This window comes from Bos indicus x Bos taurus, chromosome 11, assembly GCF_003369695.1.
Source record: "Bos indicus x Bos taurus breed Angus x Brahman F1 hybrid chromosome 11, Bos_hybrid_MaternalHap_v2.0, whole genome shotgun sequence".
Lineage (NCBI taxonomy): Eukaryota > Metazoa > Chordata > Mammalia > Artiodactyla > Bovidae > Bos > Bos indicus x Bos taurus.
The window spans coordinates 12676734-12699591 of record NC_040086.1 but is presented as its reverse complement, the minus strand read 5'-3'; the positions used below and the strand labels follow the sequence as shown (position 1 = coordinate 12699591).

At 46.5% G+C, this 22858-nt stretch overlaps 1 long non-coding RNA gene across 1 annotated transcript in view; it reads left to right on the top strand.

Annotated features, from left to right (window-relative positions):
* The window catches only part of LOC113900713, an 86976-nt gene extending 69509 nt beyond the window's left edge, over positions 1 to 17467 (top strand). The window contains exons 3-4 of the long non-coding RNA XR_003513226.1: positions 7288 to 7417; positions 16249 to 17467. This is a non-coding gene — a long non-coding RNA (uncharacterized LOC113900713). The remainder of the gene's footprint in view (positions 1 to 7287; positions 7418 to 16248) is intronic.
* Positions 17468 to 22858: the final 5391 nt, after the last annotated feature.

Here is a 22858-nt window from a genome sequence, read left to right as displayed (position 1 = left end):
GCCCAAGGCCTGAGCGATATTTTTTACCATGACTGTAGAATATAGCAGACATTAAATCTTATCGGTTTAATTTTCTTCCAGATAATAGTATAGCCTTTGATTTTTTTCCCCCAAACTATGGAAAAAGTGTCAAAGAGAAGTGGAACATTAATCAATGCACTTTGATGAAAAGAATGAACGTGTTTTCCTAAGAGCCCAACATGTGGTGCAGCTGCTGGTGGATATTTAAATGACATTTTTCATATGTTGCTGTAAAAAAAAAAATCTCTTTGAGTCGATTCTGGAAATATATTCCAATTTGCTACAAGGCCAGTGGTTTTAAAATTATTTAGAAATAAAACGTGTTTATGATTTCTGCTCTACTTTGTATATTTGTCTGCTGCAGGCCTCTTTCCTTTGAGGAGGGCCTTGCCTGTTTCTCCCAGAAGCTGCTGGCCTCTTAAAGGCAGCAACATTCAGCTTTGGCCTAGCACGTCGCTCAGCCCCAGAGGCTTAAACTGTGATGGGAGGGATTTAGATGAGGAAGAAAAAGAAGGTGATGGGAGAATGTCATTATGCTTTGAAAGGTCTGGGGAAACTTTTATAAAAGGCATGATTTCTCCCATAAAAGAGAAAATTATTAACTCATTCAACTCCTAGGTTCCCTTAGAACCTGAACACCTACCTGAGTGAGGGAAAGCCAGGAGCTGGAAAACCTTGGCCTCCAGACTCTCATGTGTGGAGGGAGCCCCAGTCTCACCTGTACTGGGGAGACCTGAGTTTTCACTTTATTTTTGTGCCCACTGGGCTAGGAAATCCTTGGGACGATGCTTCCCTCTCACCCTGTTGGGATTCCTCCCTTGCAAGATCCTTTAGAGCTTTCCAGACTCCTGATTGCTGAAGGACCAGTTTCTTCTCTCTGAACTGAGCCATATTTGGGAACTTCACCAACCCTGATATCAGGGGAGGGAGAGAGACCTCTGAGAGACCCTCTTTGGAGTGGGACAAGGTGGTTCTGTCCCCAGCGCTCTGATCACACAGGCAAGGCCTGGCCTGCAGCAGTGGGAGACCATAAATGAAGTTCCAGATAGGGAGTAGCCCACAGACCCTCCCCAGGGCCAGGAAGGCACGTGACCGGGAGGTTTGCTGACTTTCCCGAGGCAGGGTGGCTCCTGGGTGAGATGAAGAAAGGCCCAAGACTTTCTCTGGCCTGGCCTGGGCTCTGCACTCCCAGTGGCCCTGTCCTGGCTGGCCAGTTGGGGGCACACTCTCCCTAGTTTTCCTGTCTCCATGGAAGTTATGATGGACCCGAAGGGATGTGCAGGGGTGCTGGGGCTCTCCCTTGCTGGAAGCCTCCTGGGGGCGGGGTGTTCACTGTCTGCCGGGGCCATCTCCACACTCCCAGCTGCCCCGTCCTCCTGTACCAGCCTTTGGCTTCCCTGCCCTGTCCTCACAGGGTCTTATCCGGAGAAAACCTTTTCTGGGATATCTGTGGTTTGGGCAAGGGTACATGTCTGCCCAGACCCAGGGCCGAGAGGGCAGTGGCTGAGTTTCTTCAACTCTGAGCTCAAACCCGAACTCAAGCCTCCCCTCCTTTCAGATCTGCCCCTCCTTCCATCCCAATCTTTTGTCCTCCTCTTCCTACTCCACTTGCTCAGTTCCATAAGGTCCCTCTTCTCCAGCCCAATCCCATCGCTGTGTCTCGGTCCCATTGAAAGGCCTCTGGCAGGCCCAGCAGAGGCCCCACCTTCTCTCTAGGGCCTCTATGTCCAGTTCCTAAGCACTCACTGAGTGAAGCTGGGAAGGAAGGATCGGAGTTGGGCTAGGCCACTTACCCATCTGTGTTGTCTCATCTTGCATTCTTGTTGGACATGAACTCCCAAGACAGACCATGGGGGCCCTTCCTTTGTTTTCCCAAACACTGTTAGGTGTGAGCTGAGACTTAGAGGAGCTGTTCTAGGAGGGTTTGGAGGCGCCTCTTAAAAAAAGCCTACAGTATCAAAGAGCCCGATTCTAGCTGTTGCTCTAACTTAGCTGTCACGCTAGTTTCATTATGTAAGAATGGGTTATGAAGGATGTCTGTTGGGGGCTTCCAGGAAATGATTCCTCACTCTTAAGACAGAGGAACAGGAAGACAGGTCCTTTGCCTTCCTCTGGGCATAGCCATACCTGGATGGGGTGCCAGGAATTTCCAAGCATCTGGGCATGACACTGAGACATGGAAGAGAAGATCAAAGGCATCACATAAACAGGGAGCAGGAGCCCTGGTGAGCCTCCTTAGAATAGGAGACAATCAATTTCTCTCTCCGCTTGGAGGCGGGATGCCATGTTATTTACAGCTATAAGGCAGTCTGCTGGGTAGGGCGAGCATTGGGGTGGTGTCTGGGGAAAACCCTACTGCTGCCACTGAACTGGGACTCCTTGATACCAAAGGTTTCCCCTCTCTGGGGATGGCCAGCCTGCCTCATCAGGCCATTCTGAATATTCTCTAGGATAACATACTTACCAAAGGCTCATTAGATGGTCCTTCCCTTCCCCTTTCCCCTGCTGTCTTACCTGCAAAGACGAAGGTCTTCACTTGTCTTCCTTGCTGCTTGCTAAAGGTAGTCATTAGACTGGAAAGGGGAGCTGAGGGCTCTAAAGTGGAAGAATCCTGTGTCTGCGCTTGAGCCCAAACCAATCAGATCCAAGTATTTTCAATAGGGACAGGGCATTGCAGAATCCCACCTTGCCCTGAGCTCTGTATTTTATAACTTAATACCATCGGGCGATGGACTGCATTTAACAAAGGACCTGAGAACACAAGAGTTGCCCCTTGTGCTGCATGACCTTGGTTGGTCCCAAGGAGCCCATACCCTGCTGGTCTCATCAGCCCAAGCCATACCCTAGCAGCTGCCCTTGAGGATACTGGGAACCAAAGACCTGGCTGAGAGCATGCCAAGCAGGAGAAAGGACAGAACCTGGCCTCTCCTGGCCAGTGCTCTTCGACTTTTGAGTGTTAAGTAAAACTCAGTGTTAACCAGAGCTCCAAGGAGTCAGCTAAATCCTGTGTCCCTGCAAAACAGAGCCAATGAATGAAGCATGGCAGCAGAGTGCCAAGTTTCACTATGAATTGGCAGGTAGAAACAGGCTTGAAATGCAGCCAGCAGGGTGTGGGTGAGCTGCAAGGAGAACTCCTGAAAAAGTGGCTGGGCCATGGGTAAAACAGGCAAGGAGTGATATTTACTCTCTTTACTGTTTTAGACCCAGGTGTCTTCATAGACAGGAGAGTTGTTCAAGAGACAGGTGTAGAGTTTATGCTGCCCTAAGTTAGAGACCAGGGCCGAGTGACCACCCATCCCTCTCCATGCATGGGCTTAGTCTCAGTCCTGCAACACAAGGATTGAAACATTACACAGCCTGTCTCTGGTTTGCTGGAACTTTAGGAAAACCCAAATTCAAAGTAATGAGTTGGGTTGGGGGAAAGGTTAAATGTCTTCAAACAAATAGCATATTTTCCTACTATTTCCCCTTTGGGGATTACTTGCTTTCCCTGTTTTGTCTCCAACCTTGTTGAAAACTCATTCATCCAGTTTCATGAACACACAGAGAGAAGGACAAAGTGGGCCACAATTCCATGTACACGACTAAATCTCAGACCACGAAGACTGAGGAGAGGTTGGTGGTGAGCTCTCTAATGAGAGCTGGGCCCTGGGAAGGAGAGAGGAGGCCAGGACACAGTCGGGGAAGTGAGATGATCAGAGGAGAGAGGAGCAGACAGTGTCCACCTCAGCTTCATGGCTGGGCTCTGTTCTTGTGACCAATTGAGTCATCTTGGGCTGGATTTCAGGAGAGCCACATATTTCCTGCCTTTGGGAAACCCTAGACTGATGAGGGAGTCAAAGTTCTGGTCTGCAAGGAACTGGGAGGTGATCTCTGGATGTAGGAAGCTTCATGCTCATTGGCTGAGATAGAAAGCAGAGACTAGTCCTAATACTTAGCACAACTAAGAATCTTTGAACCTGATTCTGAATACTTATGGAAGGGCAAAGGGAAAAAAAGGAAACCCTTTCTCTGGGGAACTGGGACAGTAGGGACTTGAATTCCTAGACCCTCATCCCCAAGCCCTAGCTTCCTAGAAATGGGCTACTTTTTTTTTTTTTTTTGATGAGGGGGACACAGATGTCCCACTACTCCCACTGTCTAACACCACAAAAAAATCTGTCAATTTTACAGTCTTCTTTGGCTAGAAGGCATAACTACTTAGCCCCCTGATGTCCTTGGCTTCCTCTTAAAACATCCTGGTTATGAACTCCTTTAAGATGATGTCTTTGTTTGGGTTCCCTAGAAAGCAGAGCCTGAGGCAAGGCTTAAGTGCTAATGTTTTATTTGGGAGGTGCAAATTCAGCAGCAAGAGTGAAGCAAAGTGGAAGTGAAGCATAAAGGCTGGGAACCAATGCAAGACAACAGTTATCACATTGACCCTTGCTTCCTGACGAGTTACAAAGAGACACAGCTCATCAAGATATAAGTGCATCAGCCAGGCAGGACATCTTTGGACAGACTGTACAGAAAAAAATGTGTCTTAGAACAATTCATTAGAAAGGAAAAGCAGACTGTTATCTGAAGTTCTCTCCCATCTTCTCTCTGCCAAAATCCATTTCATAGGGAGTTGTCTAACCTGAGCTTCCTGACTGTGTCACTCAGCTCCTTCAGTAACTGCTTATGAATTCAGAGCCCAGACTCTGTGCACTGATGTTTCTTCTAAGAATGGAAGTATAGCAGGAGCCTGAAACTGGCAGGGCAACTGGTCAACCTCAGATGGCAGAGCTGCACAAGCATGTGTGGAGTCGGCTGACTATTTCCCAGGTGGTGCTACCCCCCTGCCAGTGCAGGAGACATAAGAGACTCGGGTTTGATCCCTGGGTTGGGAAGATCCCCTGGCGGAGGGCATGACAACCCACTCCAGTGTTCTTGCCTGGAGAATCCTACAGACAGAGAAGCCTGGAAGGCTACAGTCCACAGAGTCACCAAGAGTTGGACACAACTGAAGCGACTTAGCACGCATGCACAAACGCAATGGAGACTAAGTGGCTGAGGGTCTGATGGAATCAGAAGTTTCATAAGCCGTGTCCAGCAGGAATCGAGAGAGTCCCTGGAAAAGGAGGATAAAAAGGGGTCCACGAGGACCATCAGGCCAGTTTACAGTATGGTAAAGTGTAAAGTGGCTATAAATTCTTCCCTTCCTTGAGTTCCTGACCTTGCAAAGTGATTTTGTAGATACTCTCATCAGGAGGTGGTCTCTTTCTCCATCTCTAGAGTCTGTGCCAACCTTGTGAGTTACTTTAGACAATGGGATATTAGCAAGCGTGATATAAGTAATGGCTTGGAAACCACCCTTGTGCATGGGGGCTTGCCTTTTTGCTAAACTTAGAACCCCAAGACCACTGTGTGTATGAGCCTGAGCGAGCCCACTGGAGAGTGAGAAGACACATGAGGCGGAGCTAAGGGGCCCCATCGATGTGAGTCGGACCACCCTTCATCTGGTTGCTGCCTGACCTATCAGCTGATTGGGGACACATAGCAGCAGCAGCAAGGAAGCCTAGTGGCTTCCATCCCAGACTGGAAGGACTACCCAACCGACCCATGACTCATACACTAAGTAATTAAATATTTGTTATTTCAAACCACTTATTTTGGGGTTTCTCATTATACCTCGAAAGCCAACTAATTCAACCTGAATAACCCATTGTGTGTTACACGCACAGGTTGTGTTTAGTATAGATTTTTAGAATAAAGAAGAATTTCATAGAATCTATTACAGAGAAAAATCATCTGAATAAAGAAGGACATGGACAAGGACGAGGACAGTGATGCTTGGTGGTGATAATGGGTGTTGATGATGGCTGGCGATGATGGGTATGAATACCATCATAATGGTATTGATGTTGGCGGGTGATAACAGTGCCCACGGAGGGGATGGCAGTGGGTAATGGTGTTTGTGAAGGTAAGAGTGATGAGATGCTGGTGATGCCTGATGATAGCAGTGCTGACGTGCCGTGAAGGAGATGGTGAGTGTGTAATTGTTGTGGTGTTGTGCTAAAACTGACGGGGATGATAATCTAGAAGTTGGTGAGGATGTTTGTGAAAGTGGAGCAGCAGTGACAGTGGTGGACATGCTAATCATAGCAGTAATGTTAAGTGGGATGATTGCGCGGCGGTGGCGGGGGGTGGTCATGGGTCTTGGTGACGGTGATAATAACCATGGTGAAAATAATGGAGACGGTGATAACGATCAGGGTGATGAGGAGGGCGACAGTGTTCGTTGGATGGTGGTAATGATGTAATGGTCGTCATGACTGTATTACTCATGGTGGTGATGATCACAGTGTTGAAGATTATGGTTTTGATGGCAGTAAGTTGATGTTGCTAGCTATGTCCAGATCTTTATGGTGAGGAAGTCTCTTGGCCTGGATTTCTCAACACCAAAACCTAGCTGTCAAGGAAAGAGGGGTTTTCTGAGCAAATTATTCTCAGAGCTGGGAAGATTAGAACCCCTGGCTTCAGTTCCTTTCTTGACAAGAACTGATGAGCTTGAACCAGGATAAAGTGGAAGAAGAATGAGAGGCCTCTGCTGTTAGCACCGGCTGCCTCTGTAAAGGCAGAATGGAGAAAAGGCCCAGGAAAGGCTGGGCAGCTGGTGCAGGGAAGAGGAGAAGGAAGTTATCACACCACCTCAGGCCAGAAGCCATAGATCTGGGTCTCCAGGACCTCCAAGAACATGCCCCTTCAGTCCTGTAGAGAGCCAGCAGCCAGGGAGCAGGACACAGACAGGGAGGTGTCCCCAGCCTCATGTGGCCAGACTGAATACCTATGGCATGTGTGGGAAAGGCCTCAAGGGGTCAAAGGCTCAGTTTTGTTGGGGCTTGGAGTGCTTATCACCTGCCACCTGAGTTGGGAGGAGCCCGTGGTACCCTTGCTGTTTCCCAGACACCCTGGGAATATGAGCTGTGGCGTGCACACTGGAGGAAGGGGAGGCGGGGAATAAGACGCTGATGACAGGCTCCTGGCCTGGGAGGCAGTGTGATCCTTGGAGCCATGCAGAAATCAGATGAGCGGAGGACAGGGAGGGCCAGAGCTGTCCCAGCTGCAGCGCAGCTGCTCACTGACTGGTCAGCCAGACCTTGCCGAGGGCTGGGGATGCTACAGTGGTTTTATCACCCAACGTGGGCTCTCCTGGTGGTCAGCTGGATGTGGTACTGGCTTCTCTACTACCTCCCAGAGCCCTGCTCTCAGAACTCATACCTATGTCTGTTTTCCCCCTAGCAGAATGGAGACCCCCCGTTACCCCTGCCACCTGCTATCACTAATCACAGAAGCATAAGCTCAGTGGAGTTTCATGATGATAAGGGTGATGATGAGAATGTACAGCAGGGCACTGACTTCAGCTGAAGGTCAGGTAAGATGTTCCTTTCTGAAGAAGTGCCACTTACAGTGAAATGTGAACGTTGGCAAGAAGCAGAGAGTGAGGGTGAGGACAAGTGTGGTGGGCTCGAGGGGCATGTGTGTAAGTTGTGAGGGAGGCATGTGCAAGCTGACACAAAGCCAGTCTTGAAGAAAACCAATGTGTCTGTAGCAAGCAAGGGGACACACAAACTTAAGATGGGATGAGGGGGACATTGAGGTCCAGATCAGGCAGGAGTTTGTAACCCTTGAAGGATGTGATCTGAGGTGTGTTCTGGAGACTCTCCCTGGCTTCTGAATAGAAGTGGACTGGGGGCAGGGGGTGGTGGCTGCTGCTTGATGATAGCTTCTTCAGTGAGCCAAGGGGGGGCAGGTGCCCCTGGGGTCCTCACTCAAAAGAGGTTCTTGGGATTTACTCTCTGCTCTGCACACCAAGTCCTGTGCCTCACTCAGTCCTGGGATGGACCACCTATATCCTTGTTTAGACTTTATCTTGGCCTGGGATCCCTGGCTCTACTTCATAAATTATTTTTTTTAATGGAAAAGAAGAAAGAAGATAGAAAGTGCCCATTACTTTGTATATTGCGGAGTCTTGATTAATATTTGGCAAATGACGGACCAGTGAGAGAAACATAAGGAGGAGCTGGTGAAAAACAGCAATAGAGACACCCCATCTCTGTGCAGTTTAATCAAGTTCTGTGAAGGTTAGAGGGCAGAAATGTGAGGTCAATATAAGGAAGGGAAGGAAGGGCCTAGACTTTGCAGAAGAGCTTACATTTTAAAAAGAAAATTATTATTCAAACAAATCCATAAGAGGCACGTTTTTTTTAGGCAGTTGGGAAAAGGGAAGGTAAAGAATTGAGGCTAGAAGTGAGGTATTTTGGACTCTGGCCAACTCTGGGATCACCTTCTACAGTGTTCATGCCATGCAGGACCCATCAGAAACCAGATATATTTAGAAGGACAGGCCATGACAGCGAGTGGTGTTTCAGGAGCAATATGCTCCAGGGATGAAATGAGTATGAAAGAAGCAGGGACATCCACACTTAAGAGAGACTTGGCATGCTGGTGGGATCCAGGCGAGGGTCAAGAGAGCTCATGGAGACCTCAGGAACACTGAATGTGAGCAGAGGCCTGAGAGAGGAGCACAGCTGCAGAAGGGATACTGCTTGAATACACCCAGTGGTAAGGCCAGGGGACTAACTGGGGACATGGTAAATAAATCACCCTCCAAACATTGACACTGTTAGGCTACCATCTTAGGCTTCTAGCTTCATACTTGGAGCCAGTGGGACAGAGAGAAATGGACAAAGGATGAGAGTAAGCCTCGAAGGGCTCTGGGCCAGAGAGCTCTTCCTGATGGCAGAAGAGTATCTACGAAGCAGTGAACTGTGGGTGACCAGCCCCTCCCCACCCAAGGTGGGCTGTGAGGAGGGTCTCCAAAAGCCTCTAACATCAGCTCCCTCAAGTGCTTCATGTCCCATTCTTGAGAGTTGGCTGGAGGGGCCTGGGGTCGTTGTGAAGGGACTGCTGCTGCTGCTGCTAAGTCGCTTCAGTCGTGTCCAACTCTGTGCGACCCCAGAGACAGCAGCCCACCAGGCTCCCCCGTCCCTGGGATTCTCCAGGCAAGAACACTGGAGTGGGTTGCCATTTCCTTCTCCAATGCATGAAAGTGAAAAGTGAAAGGGAAGTCGCTCAGTCGTGTCCGACTCTTCGCGACCCCATGGACTGCAGCCTACCAGGCTCCTCCATCCATGGGATTTTCCAGGCAAGAGTACTGGAGTGGGGTGCCATTACCTTCTCCTGTGAAGGGACAGATGATGTCAAATGAGGACCAGAGTTAGAGACCTATCTGTGTCTAGGGCAGGACAGTCTGAGGCTAAGGAGACAGCCCGAGGGAGAGTCTCTCACTGGAGTATGGTCTCCACACTGGCTTACTGTCTGTGGCAGGATGAAGGGAACAGTGCCAGCTTGAAATCCCTCATATGGCAGGGATGATGTAGAGCCCCAAATTCATTAGAACTTTTCTAAGATCTCTCGGCCAGCAGGGACAAAGGAAAGGGATGGCAGGTTCATGGGGAGCCTGCTGTGTTAGTGAGGTCCTCAGGGTGAGGTCCTCAGGGCCTACCAGCAGGGAGAGGACGAGGCGACCTTGGAGGAGGCTAAAGGAGGGGCTGTAAAGATTTGAGCCAAGATTCCTTCAGGCAGCTTAGAGCCAGAAAGCTTGAGAGGGGATGGGAAGGCAGAGTGGAGTGGAGGGAAGAAGCCGGGCTGTTCCCGGGAGCTCAGACCACCTTGGTGTCCTCCCTGTCTCTCCCACCAGAGTCTCGCCTGGAATGTAGCAGAGGAACACAAGGCCCTGGGATCTGGAGGCCCAGGAGGGAGAGATAGCGGCCTTCCTGCGGTCTGGGTGCTGGCAGTGGGAAATGGCCTTGAGTCTGGACCCCTGGGAAGCCAGCAAGCGGAAGAAGATGCTAAAAACATGGAAAGAGAGGCAGGGGCGTGGAGCTGGGGATGCATATGTGAGAGAGGATGAAGAAACTTGCTTTCTCGATGATCCAATAGGTTTTGGGAGCTGGGTCCAGCCAGGACTCCCACCCTAGACAACCTCCAAGACAGGGGTGAGCTCTGAGCATGCACAGACCAGGCTGGGAGGATAGACCCGCCAAATGGGACCTGGTGAGCTCCATATGGATGCTGAGCCGGCAACCTGATGGCTTAGGGACTGTCCTGGGGCTACTGTGACACTGAGCATTGAGGAAGAAAGAAGAAGGCTGGAAGAGTCCACCAGGCAATGGAGAGCTATAGGACCTGAGCTGGTGGAGGGAGGTGGTCCTCTCTGGAGGGACTGATACATTTTGAGAGGTGGCAAATAGTGGTGGGGCTTCCCTGGTGGCTCAGATGTTAAAGAATCCACCTGCAACGCAGGAGACCTGGGTTCAATCCCTGAGTTTGCATGGCAGCCCACTCCAGTATTCTTGCCTGGAGAATCCCCATGGACAGAGGAGCCTGGTGGGCTACAGTCTATGGGGGTGCAAAGAGTCAGACACAACTGAGTGACTGAGCATAGCACACAAACTGTGGTGAGGGGCAAGTGAGGTGAGATGCATGTGGCCACCCCAGAGTGTCTTTCCTGATGGGTTTCCCTTTAATCTGTGGGCTGGATTTTCCCACCAATTCTTTTATAGTAGGTTCTGGCCTCTGCACATTCAACAAATACTGGTGTCTCCATTGTGCTATGTTCTAGGGGCTTTGGATTCATCAGTGAACAGGAGACCTAAGGTCCCTGCTCACAGAGTGTTTACATCCTAGTGAAAGCCCAGCTAGCCAGGAGGCGGGAGGTGTCAGGGATCTGGGAGCAGTGCTTGGGCACTGGCTCTTGGGCTGGAGATTCAGAGGGAACTTGAGCCTCTGGGAGGAGAAGCAAAAGCAAGCCCCAGGTCTGGGCTTCCAAACGGTGCTAAGACTATCTCAGGATGGAGGTTCAGAAATGGGGAAAGGGTTGAGGTGGCTCCTGGGTCTCAGGCACAAGGTAGACCCCATTTATCAGAATCCAGGCATAAGGTCGGGGCTGCTAGGGGACGGGGCTTCCTCTCCCCTGCTCTCCTTTCTCTGGCCTGCCTAAGGGGTCTGTGAGCCAGGTGGGCCTCCGTCCTCCCAATTGCACACAGGGATGCTGGAGCAGACGCTCTCACGGGTACATTTCAGGCTGTGGACGGAGTCAGCATCTTCAGCAGAAAATTACCAAAGAGATTTTTCAAGGTCAGCTGTAATTCCAAGTTCAGTAACTCAACATTCAGTGTCACTACATAATACATGCCATCTTACTTGATTCTGTTTTTCAGACTTCCTTCCAGAGAACATTGTTGAAAGTGTCTCAGAGATAATGTGTGCTTTAAACACTCATTAACAAAATTCAAAATTCAGAAAAAATATAAGATTTTGTTTTTGCCCAAAAAACAAAGGTGTTTGTGAATGTAAGTTAAAAATTATATTTGATTTAAATCCAAATATTTATAGATTTACACTGTATCTATTTTGTCAAAATGTACTGTACAATATTTAATAAAATCAAATACATAAAATAAAGTTTTCAGTACTATCTATACAAACCCCCAAACAAAAAGAAAATTCCCAAAGAGAGACCTCTCTCCTGGAATACTTTAGATGTGTTAGTTTGCTTCCTGGGTGCTCTGGCCACTCTGGTTTCTTGTTAACCCTCAACTGTGAGTGAGGTGAGGTGAGGGGAGGTCAGGATATACCTCCATTTTTCAGAATGGGGATATTGAGTCCTGACCATTTACAGTGATCCCAATGCTACAAAGGGAGTTGCTGGGAAAACTGGACCTGGCTGGCATAGCCCAGCTTTCCCACACAGCTGGGAGCCAGAGCAGAGAACATCTCAGACTCTGTCAGACACACAGGGAGAAGGAGGAGCAGGTGAGCTGCACCTGTGCTCTCAAGGTCATGGAGGTGGCTTGGAGGAGGAAACCCCACACCTTCCCCTCAGGCCCTCCCCTGTTTCCAGGGGCTGTGGCAAGCTGAGAACCAAATCTGGGCCCAGCACTGCCTGCTGGCTCCTGCCCCGTGATAGAGAGGTGAGGCTGGGACACGTCATGGATTCCTGAACAGCAGCAGTGTGGGGTCAGCCTCAGTACATCAGAGGCCTCCTGGGGAGCCAGAGGGCTGGGCAACCTCAGTCTAACCTGGACTCTCATCCACTTGGTCTCACTTGGCCACTGGCCTGGGGCCAGTCCCCACCCTGGCACTTTTTCTCCTCCCAGGGACCATTTTTCCTTTCTGTGTATCTACTTCTAATCTTATTCTTCCTTGTACTGATCTCCATGCCAATCAGCGGCCAATCCCTGTAATTATTGCCACATCTATTCCACAAAACTGGCTTCTGGAAAATATGGGCTGGACCTTTTAGTAGGCAAGCTGAGATACATGTCTTTCTGTACAGTGGGGCCCTCCCAGCCTTGGGGCACATCTCTCCCTGCGGGCTCTTTGCCCACCCCCAGCCCCAGGGATATGACGGCCTTGGACCCTCCCCGTGTCTGGCCCCTTCCCCTGCTCTGAGCCTCTGATCCTCGCCCCGCTGCCTGCCTCCCTCCCTCTGCAGGCAGCCTCCTGGCTGACTTCACTCCTTGTCACATTCCTGGCTGTGAAAGGGACCTCTTCCAGGACCCTGGGGAGATGACATGAGTTTGTTTGTTTTCCTCCTGTCTCCACTTCAAGGGCTCCACTGGCAAAAACAACACCCTGATGACTTCCAGCTCTTCCCCTCCTTTGCCCCGAACATGGGAAAGACAGCCTCCACTCTCAGCCATGGCAGCTGGGGAGAGATGAGCACAGGCTCTGGCTTTGGGATGGCCACTTCCTTCCACTGCCCTTTGGAGGAGTAGTCAGAGAGTCACCTGGCGTCCACAAAGCTCTCCCATGGGACCAGTCCCAAGCGCTCCTCAAGGGAGGGAGGAAGACCACTGTTTAAAAAGAAGGGTCTGTTTAAAAGGAGGGCCAGTCTCAACCCAAAAGAATGAGTCTAGTGGGAAACACTGACTCAGATTTGAGGCTTGGAATATCTTTCCTGACACCTCTCACCAAAGTTGTGTGCCATCAAGCCTCCTTGTAGCAGACGTGTGTTCCTATACAGATGAACTGTGCTGAAGCTTTCAAATCATGACTCTAAGAGACTTTCCTCTGGTGGAAGGGGTGTCACACACAGAACCAGTGAGAAGGGATCATCTATGGGGCATAAGGTGTGCCCACCTGCCAACTTTCAAAGATATGTTACTGAGGGCCAGGTTCTCTTTCAGGGGACAAAGGGAACAGCTGCTGATTGCTTTAAAGGATAGTGTTTGGGTCAAAGAAGCTGGTATTAAGAGCCCAGGAGAAGGACAAGGTGAATGATTGAAGACATTCTAAATACTACATCACCCTCTACAACCTTCCTATTGGTAAGGCCACTATTTGGGGATTTGGGCCTGTTGTTGAGAATGGCCTAGTTTCTAGTGGGAAAAGAAGCGGAACTGTCTACCAGGGCAGAGCCAAACTGTACTACCACAGCTTTGCACATAAACTCCAGGGGACCGCAGAGAAATGGCCCAGGCTAAGAGCAGGATTATAAGGGCCCAGGGCCAGAAGAGCCCTTCCTGTTGGCAGGAGGGTCTCTGAAGTCATGGATTTAGGGAGAGCTCTTGGGTCAAGAAGGAATCCACAGAGAGCTAAGTCAGAGCTACAGAACTGCTCAGTATATCTTTCCTGGATTCTCAGAAAGCAAAGGAAGATGATGAGTCTCAAGATGCTGAAGTAGGAGCTGATACAGGCAAACACAGGGGGATTCAACTTCCGCAGATCCTTAAGGTTCAGGCCCGTGTTCCTCACTTCTCCCAGAGTCTAGCCACTGCCCTGAAGAGAAGCTGTTGCATAAAGTCCACTTGAGATTGCACAGGAGAAGTAGCGTTGTCTTGAAATCCCTCAAGCCCCTGCTCTGTGTCTGCCATGGTGGGCAGGACTCTGGGTAAACAGTTTCCGTGAGATCAGATCTCGGGTCCTTCCCCTAAGTGGCCTGCCTGTTAGGAAAGAGCTTCTTGGGCAACCCTTACTCATCCTGATCAGTAAAATCTTACCCCTAGGGAGCCCAAGTCTTAGGGGGTCTCATCCCTGGGGATCTGTTGCTTAGTCAGCCTGAAGGACAGAGCAGAGTTACGGACATAAGACGTATGCACTGGGGCACAAAATGGACAGTGACTGTAGCTGTCAGACGGAGTTCCTTCGCACTGTACTTGGGGATGCTGGACAGAGCATGGCAAGTAGGACCAGCTGGGGTGGGTCAGGAGAGACTTCTCAGGGAATTTCAAGGACAATGAGGGGACTGGATTGACAGAGAGGTAAACAGAGGTGTCACAGAGGAGAGGCTGATAGGATGAGCTGTCCTATGCGACTATGTGTGATTTAATGGTGCTATTGAAGGACACTGGCAACGGCATTCTAGTGTCTCGGGACACAGAAAGGCCACCTTGCTCACACTGAGCTGTCCTCTCTGTCTTTCCCCTAAATCATATCTTCTCTTGGTTCCTGTCTTTGGAGCATACTTCATGCAGGTCACCCATATTCTCCTTCACACATGGTGTCCAGAACTTATCCTCTCATCTGCTCATTCAGTCCATACATATTTAGCATCTTCTATGTTCTGTATTCTGTACCGGGTGCCAAGGGCACAAAGAGGATAACACCCAGTTTGGTCATCAGGGAGTTCTTAGTTTAACACAGTGCTATTCTACAGATGGAGAAGGGGCTCTCAATCTGTGATGTTTAATATGGGAGCCACTGGCCACACATGGCTACTGAGCACCTGATCATGTGCTAGACCAGTTGAGGAGCTGAAATTATATTTTGTTGAATTTTAATTGATATAAATGTAAGCAGCCACATATAATGGGTGGGCGCCATATTAAACAGCACAGATTTAATGGAAAGAGAGACATAACCAGACCGTTTCATTATCAGTACATCAAGATCAGACCACCATTGCGGTCCAATTAAAGAATTGGAGGAGAGAGAGAGACTAGATGTGCTTGGGAATTCGGAAGCCTGCCCAGATGAGATGGCCTTTGAGCTAAATCTGGGATGATGAATAGGACATGTATGATGATGGGGAGAGGATGTGTGGGACAGAAGGCTCAAACTAGTGATTCCTGTGTTTTTTTGTAGACTTCCTGGCTGGGTTTCTCCATAGATTAACCAGCAGAGCTGGCCTTGAGCAAAGGGATACAAATGTACTCTGCCCGCTGGCCTGGCTCTCTGCCCTCCTCAGTTCCCAGGGAGGTGGGTGATGACAGATGGACTCATGATTCTTCCTACGCTGAAGGATTCAAGGAGATGAGCTGACCCTCGGAATGATGATCGCACCCCAGGGAGAGGGTGCGGGTTATCTGGACACCATCTGGGAAGCTGGGAAGCATTTAGGGGAAAAGGACTGACGCAGGGGGAGGAGGTTGCTGGGAGCCAGTTTCCCAGTAGAGGCCAAGAATCGCTCCCAGGGTCAAGTCCATCCTCCTGTCCAAATGGAGACATGGGGAAGGGGTACTTGGGGCCTCATGGGGCTGTTGGAGAACAGGCATTGTGGGGCTGGGGCAAAAAGTGGGTGAGGAGATCTTCTAGGCCTCCCCCGCGCTTGAGTCCTTGGTAATTGACTAGTAGAGGACACACCAACCCATAAGACAAGGAGCTCCCAGGGATAAGGCACAGTGTGCGACCATAGACAAAGGAGAGTTTTAAAAGTAGATGTTTAATTTCTATATGCCTGAAATAGAACTCTTTTTTTTTTTAGTAAGAAATTATTTATTTATTTCCATGATCTCAACTAGTCATTTTGACTGCTGATTTTATTTTATTTATTTATTTTTTACTTTACAATATTGTATTGGTTTTGCCATACATCACCACTCACCCTCCCCTTTGTTTTCCCATCTCAAGGCAGCATCACCATCCAACAAACTGCTCTATTCAGAAACCTGGGAGTAATTACAGATTTTCCACATTTCCTTACTTCCCACATTGTCTTCATCAGCAGGTTCTATTGATTCTTCCTCAAACATACATCTCTAGTCCGCTTGCTTATCTCCATTTCCACTGACACCATTCTGGCCTAAGCTTCTTTAATTTCTCACTTGGGAACTTGCCTTTAACCAGTTTCTCTATTTCCTATACTGCCCTTTCCTATCTGTTTTACACATAGAAGTTAGAGCAATTAAAAAAAAAAAGAAACCAGATTTTTCACATGCCTAAAAACGTTTTTTGTCTTTTTTTTTTTTTTTTTTTTAGAAGAAAATCCACACTCCTCAACATGGTCCAAGAGGATCTGCATAATTTGGCCCCAATACTTCTTCAAGGTCATCTCACTTGAGTCTCTCCCAGCACATGGTGCTCCTGCTATACTAACCTTCCAGGTCCTTGAACAAAACAAGCTCTTCTCTACTGTGAAGACTTCACCCATGCTGTGGCCTCCCTTCCTCCTCACTGAGACGGCTTCTTCTCACCCTTGACATCTCCACGTGTGTACCCCATCTTCCCTTCCATAACACACACTTCATTTTCCTCTTAGCAGAATTTGAAATTTGTTCTCTTATTGACTGTCTTTTTTCACTAGATTCAAAGCTCTGCCAAAGCAGGGGACATGTTTACTCTGTTCACCACTGTGTTTGCAGCAAATGGTAGGCTGCCTTGCATGCAGAAGGAACTGGGTAAATACTCATCAAAAATATGAATGAATGGTATTTCTCCTTATTCAGTCCCATGAAATCAACACCATCCTCTGTTAGGAAGAGCTGGCTAACCCCAAGGGCTTCCAATGTTGTCTTCAGCTTTTACTAAAGTTTGTCCTCCATTTCCCACTCTCCCTTTGTCATAACTGAGACAAGTTACACTTTTAAGGGATTACCAAAGCCCTGTTGGCTTCCAAGTAACCTTGGTTCCATTAATTTTGATGTCCACTACAGCATTTTTGAGCATCAGAGCTGTTAACTGCATGAACATTGTGATGAGGACAGTTCTTTCCCATCTGAATCTGGCTGGGATTTCCATAAACTTTTCTTTTTCCTAAAAACTCTATCTGTCTAGAAAACTGTGAGTTATGTGAGAATCAGAGGGCTTCATCTTTGAGAACCCATTTGGGCAGGATGTGGACCAAGCATCTCATACTGGTGAAAAGGGTTCTGTGGCCCAGAAGAAGCCTCAGACCCAGACAGGAACAAGGATATTGGTTCCTCCTTTCCCCAAAATTTCTGTTCCAAGGATTTAGAGCCCCTGTTCTGAGCAGTACAGACCAACCTTTGGGATAGTATCGTGGTGAGGACAGGAACTAGACTTTGGAGGTTATTCCACATGGACTCAAAACCTGTGGAACTGTAGGTAAGTCACAGGCTTTCTGCACTTTGTCCCTCCTTATCTGTCTTCTAAGTACTTCTTTCCTTCTATCAGATCTTGATCCTGTTTTTTTACCCCTATCCAATTCAGTTCAGTTGCTCAGTCATGTCTGACTCTTTGCGACCCCATGAACCACAGCATGCCATGCTTCCCTATCCATCACCAACTGCCGGAGTCTACCCAAACCCACATCCATTGAGTCGGTGATGCCATCCAACCATCTCATCCTCTGTTGTCTCCTTCTCTTCCTGCCCTAAATCTTTCCCAGTATCAGGGTCTTTTCAGATGAGTCAGTTCTTCGCATCAGGTAGCCAAAGTATTGGAGTTTCAGCTTCAACATCAGTCCTTCCAATGAACACTCAGGACTGATCTCCTTTAGGATGGACTGGTTGGATCTCCTTGCAGTCCAAGGGACTCTCACGAGTCTTCTCCAACACCACAGTTCAAAAGCATCAATTCTTCAGCACTCAGCTTTCTTTATAGTCCAACTGTCACATCCATACATGACTACTGGAAAAACCACAGCCTTGACTAGATGGACCTTTGTTGACAGACCATGCCTAATAGAAATTATATGAAAGGAGCTGTTGGTGGACTGGGCTATCCTGCACACTTGCCTCTTATATGATTACTGCCAGTGTGTTGGGTCCAAGAAAGGAAAAGGCCTAAAAGCTGGGCCTGAAAACAGAGCCAGCTGCCATATCCTTTTCCCATATTCTTGAATCCTGGCTCATATACTCCCTCAATGGGTACCCAAATTTTTTTCCCTTAACCAGGAGCTCTCCTGAAATAGAAAATGTCACAACTTACTTGTTGATTTTTTTAAGAAAAATAATCTGTTTATCCCCTCCATTATAAAGCAATTCATAGAAATACAGAAACTGTCCAATGTTAAAAAGTTTATTCATGTAGTTTGGACAAATAAAAGAGAGTAAATTCATGATTATAGCAGTTGACATTCACTATAAGTCAAATTAACTCTTAATTAAGAAATTTCAGCCAGCTAGGCCTATAATGATATTTTTCTTACTTGGTAAAGAGCATCAAATTTTATCCAAACCATTCTGTCTAGAATAGTAAAATATTAGAGGCACTCCCATTAAAGTCATGTAATATTATTGCTATAATTTTCCTATATAGTTCTGGACACCCTAAACAATGCAACAAGAAAAGAAAAATTGGGTAGCAAAAATACTGAAAACGAAAATGCAGAAACACCATTATTTTCAGATGATTTAATTATCTCCATATTGAATGTCTGTTACTATCTGTTGCCTCTTCTTCCTGAATAGCTCATAAATGTCACTTGAGAATCCACTTCCTTATACATGTTTGTCTCATGTGATCTGGATATAGTTTCTCCCTCAGCACCAGGAGTCAAGCATGTGATCCAGCTCTGGTGAATCAAAACACTCCACACTTCTGGGTTATTTGGTGATGGCCATGTGACCAACTCCAAAGAGTCTGAGGATAAATTTTATACATCCGAAGGCCAAGAAGAGAGACAGACAAAGCCCTAAACCTCTCATGTCAGTCATTGTCCTGGACTTTCCATTGTTAGGGCAAATAAATTTCCTTTTCTTTTAAGCTGGTGGAAAAAAAAAACCAGCTTTATTGAGACATAATTCAGATACTATACAATTTGCTCATTTGAAGTGTACAATTCAACAGCCTTTACTCCAGTGTTCTTGCCTGGAGAATCCCAGGGACAGGGGAGCCTGGTGGGCTGCCGTCTATGGGGTCGCACAGAGTCGGACACGACTGAAGCGACTTAGCAGCAGCAGCAGCAGAGTTATACAACCATACCTCTGCTGCTGCTGCTAAGTCGCTTCAGTTGTGTCCGACTTTGTGAGACCCCATAGATGGCAGCCCACCAGGCTCCCCCATCCCTGGGATTCTCCAGGCAAGAACACTGGAGTGGGTTGCCATTTCCTTCTCCAATGCAGGAAAGTGAAAAGTGAAAGTGAAGTCGCTCAGTTGTGTCCAACTCCCAGCGACCCCATGGACTGCAGCCACCAGGCTCCTCCGTCCATGGGATTTTCCAGGCAAGAGTACTGGAGTGGGGTGCCATTGCCTTCTCCGAACCATACCTCTAGGCAACCACTAATCTACTTTCTGTCTCTATAGATTTGCCTATTCTGTACATTTTATATAAATGGAGTTATATAACATGTGATCTTCTGTGACTGGTTTCTTTCACTTGGCCTAATGTTTCCCTGGTTTATCCATCTTATACGATGTGTCAGTATTCCAGTCCTTTTCACTGTCAAATAATACTCCATTGTATGGAATACCGTATTTTATTCACTTACTCATTATTTGATGACCATTTTGGTTGTTTCCACTTTTTGATTATTAAGAATAACGTTGCAATGAGCGTTTGCGTACAAGTTTTGCTTGGACATTTGTTTCCGTTTCTCTTGGGTATTTATCTAGGAGTACAGTTTCTGGGTTGTATGGTCATTCTATGTTTAATCTTTTGAGGAAACGCCATACTGCTTTCCAAAGTAGCTGAACCATTTTGTATTCATATTAACAATGTATTAGGGTTCTGATTTCTCCATGTGTAATGAATGATCAGTCTTTTTGATTGTAGCCATACTAGTAGATACATGGTGTCTCATTGTGGTTTAGATTTGCATTTTCCTGGTGGCTAATGATGTTGATCATCTTTTCATGTTCTTGTTGGCCATTTATATATCTGCTTGGATAAATATTTATTCAGATCCTTTGGATTTTTTTTTCTTCTAATTGTGGAATGGGGAAAACCTTCCCAGGCATTGCACAATCTCAGAAATGTTAAAGGAAAATATTGAAAATGTTGAAACTACATGAAAATTTTAAACATCTGTAATTTCAAAGAAACAGTTAAATGCAAATCACCTTCTCTTTACTTAAGAGGAGAAAGTGTATGAAACATATATAAAGGCTAGCATACAAAATTTTTTTCTACAAAACAATAAGAAAACTCAAATAACTCAAAAGAAACCTGGGCAAAGAGTTTGAATGAGCCTTTCACAGAAGTGCCAATAGCTAATGCACATATGAATACTATCCTGCAGCTCTGGGGCTACAAATTAAATCAACAAGGAATTACATTTCTTCTTAACCATCAGTTTGGCAAAACTTTTTAAGATCAATATTATCCAGCATTAGTATTAGGTCTCAGGAAATAGGAGTTTCAAGCACCCAGTTGACATCTACATCATTACGACCTTCTTGAAGGTCTTGGCAGGATCTATACACATTGAACTATTAATAGAAGAAATTTCAGGGTGGTAAGATTGAAGATCGTTTTAGCCTGCTTTTCAAGCATTCTGCATTAGGTATATTTTAGCTTTGTAGATGGAATTGGGGAACACTATTTAAAAATAACAAAGGGCAATGTTTTAGAGAAGATTTATAGAAGTTACTTGTCTTGCATAAATGAAACTTTGTAACTATTAAACAGCAATTCCCCATTCCCCCCCTTCTCTCAGCCCTTGGCAACTGCTATTCTCCCTTCTGTTTTATGTAAGTGGAATCATGGAGTATTTGTCTTTCTGTGGCAAGCTTATTTCACTTAGCATAATGTCTTCAAGGTTCATCCATGTTGTCATCTATGGTGGGATTTCCATCTTTTTATGTGTGAATAATATTCCATTGCATTGCATATTCCATCCCAGTAGTCATGTATGGATGTGAGAGTTGGACCATAAAGAAGGCAGAACCTCGAAGAATGGATGCTTTTGAACTGTGGTGCAGGAGAAGACTCTTGAAAGCCCCTTGGACAGCAAGGGGATCAATCCAGTTAATCCTAAAGGAAATCAACCCTGAATATTCATTGGAAGGACTGATGCTGAAGCTCCAATACTTTAGCTACCTAATATGAAGAGCTGACTCACTGAAAAGACCCTGATGCTGGGAAAGATTGAAGGCAGGAGGAGAAGAGGGTGACAGAGGATGAGATGGTTGGAAGGCATCACCAATTCAATGGACATGAACTTGGGCAAACTCCAGGAGATGCTGAGGGACAAGGTGGGCTGGTGCACTGCAGTCTGTGGGCTCACAAAGAGTCGACATGACTTGGCAACTGAACAACAGCAATATTCCATTTCATGTATATATCATGTCTTCTTTATCCATTCATCCACTGAGGGGACATTTAGGTTGTTTCCACATTTTGGTTCTTTTGAATGATGCTGCAATAACAGAGGAGCGCAAATATTTTTTAAAGATCCCAATTTCAATTCTTTTGGATCAGTTCTTTTGGAACTGCTGGCTTATATGGTGGTTCTAATTTTCAATTTTTTTGAGGAAACTCTAAACTTTTTTACATAATTGCTATCATTTACAATCCCATCAACAGTGTTCAAGGGTTCCAAATTCCCTGCAACCTTATCAACGCTCATTTTTTTTTTTAACAAAAATAATGGCTATCTTAAAATGTTCGAAGTGATATCTCATTGTGATTTTGATTAGCATTTCCCTGATGATTAGTAATGTTGAGCCTCTTAACACACTTTTTGGCCACTGTTACATCTTTGGAGCAATGCCTATTCAAGTTCCTTGCACATTTTTAAATTGGGTTATTTGTTTTTTGCTGAGTTCCTTTTATATTTTGGGTATTACTCTTTGTGAGATATTCAATTTACAAATATTTTCTCCTATTCCATAGATTGTCTTCTCACCCTGTTGATAATTTCCTTTGCTGTGAAAATGCTTTTTAGTTTGATGTAGTCTCAAATTGTCTAAATGCAGAGTTCCAAAGGATGGCAAGGAGAGATAAGAAAGCCTTCCTAAGTGAAAAATGTAAAGAAATAGAGGGAAACAATAGAATGGGAAAGACTGGAGATCTCTTCAAGAAAATTAGAGATACCAAGGAAAAATTTCATGCAAAGATGGGCACAATAAAGGACAGAAATAGCAAGGACCTAACAGAAGCAGAAGATATTAAGAAGAACTGTACAAAAAAGATCTTCACGACCCAGATAATCACGATGTGTGATCACTCACCTAGAACCAGGCATCTTGGAGTGTGAAGTCAAGTGGGTCTTAGGAAGCATCACTGTGAACAAAGCTGGTGGAGGTGATGGAATTCCAGTTGCGCTATTTCAAATCCTAACAGATGATGCTGTGAAAGTACTGCACTCAATATGCCAGCAAATTTGGAAAACTCAGCAGTGGCCACAGGACTGGAAAAGGTCAGTTTTCATTCCAATCCCAAAGAAAGGCAATGCCAAAGAATGCTCAAACTACCACACAACTGCACTCATTTCACATGCTAGCAAAGTAATGCTCAAAATTCTCCAAGGTAGGCTTCAACAGTATGTGAACCCAGAACTTCCAATGTTCAAGCTGGATTTAAAAAAGGCAGAGGAACCAGAGATCAAATTGCCAACATCTGTTGGATCATAGAAAAAGCAAGAGAATTTGAGAAAAAAATCTACTTGTGCTTCATTGACTACTCTAAAGCCTTTGAATGTGTAGATCACAACAAACTGTGGAAAATTCTTCAAGAGATGGGAAT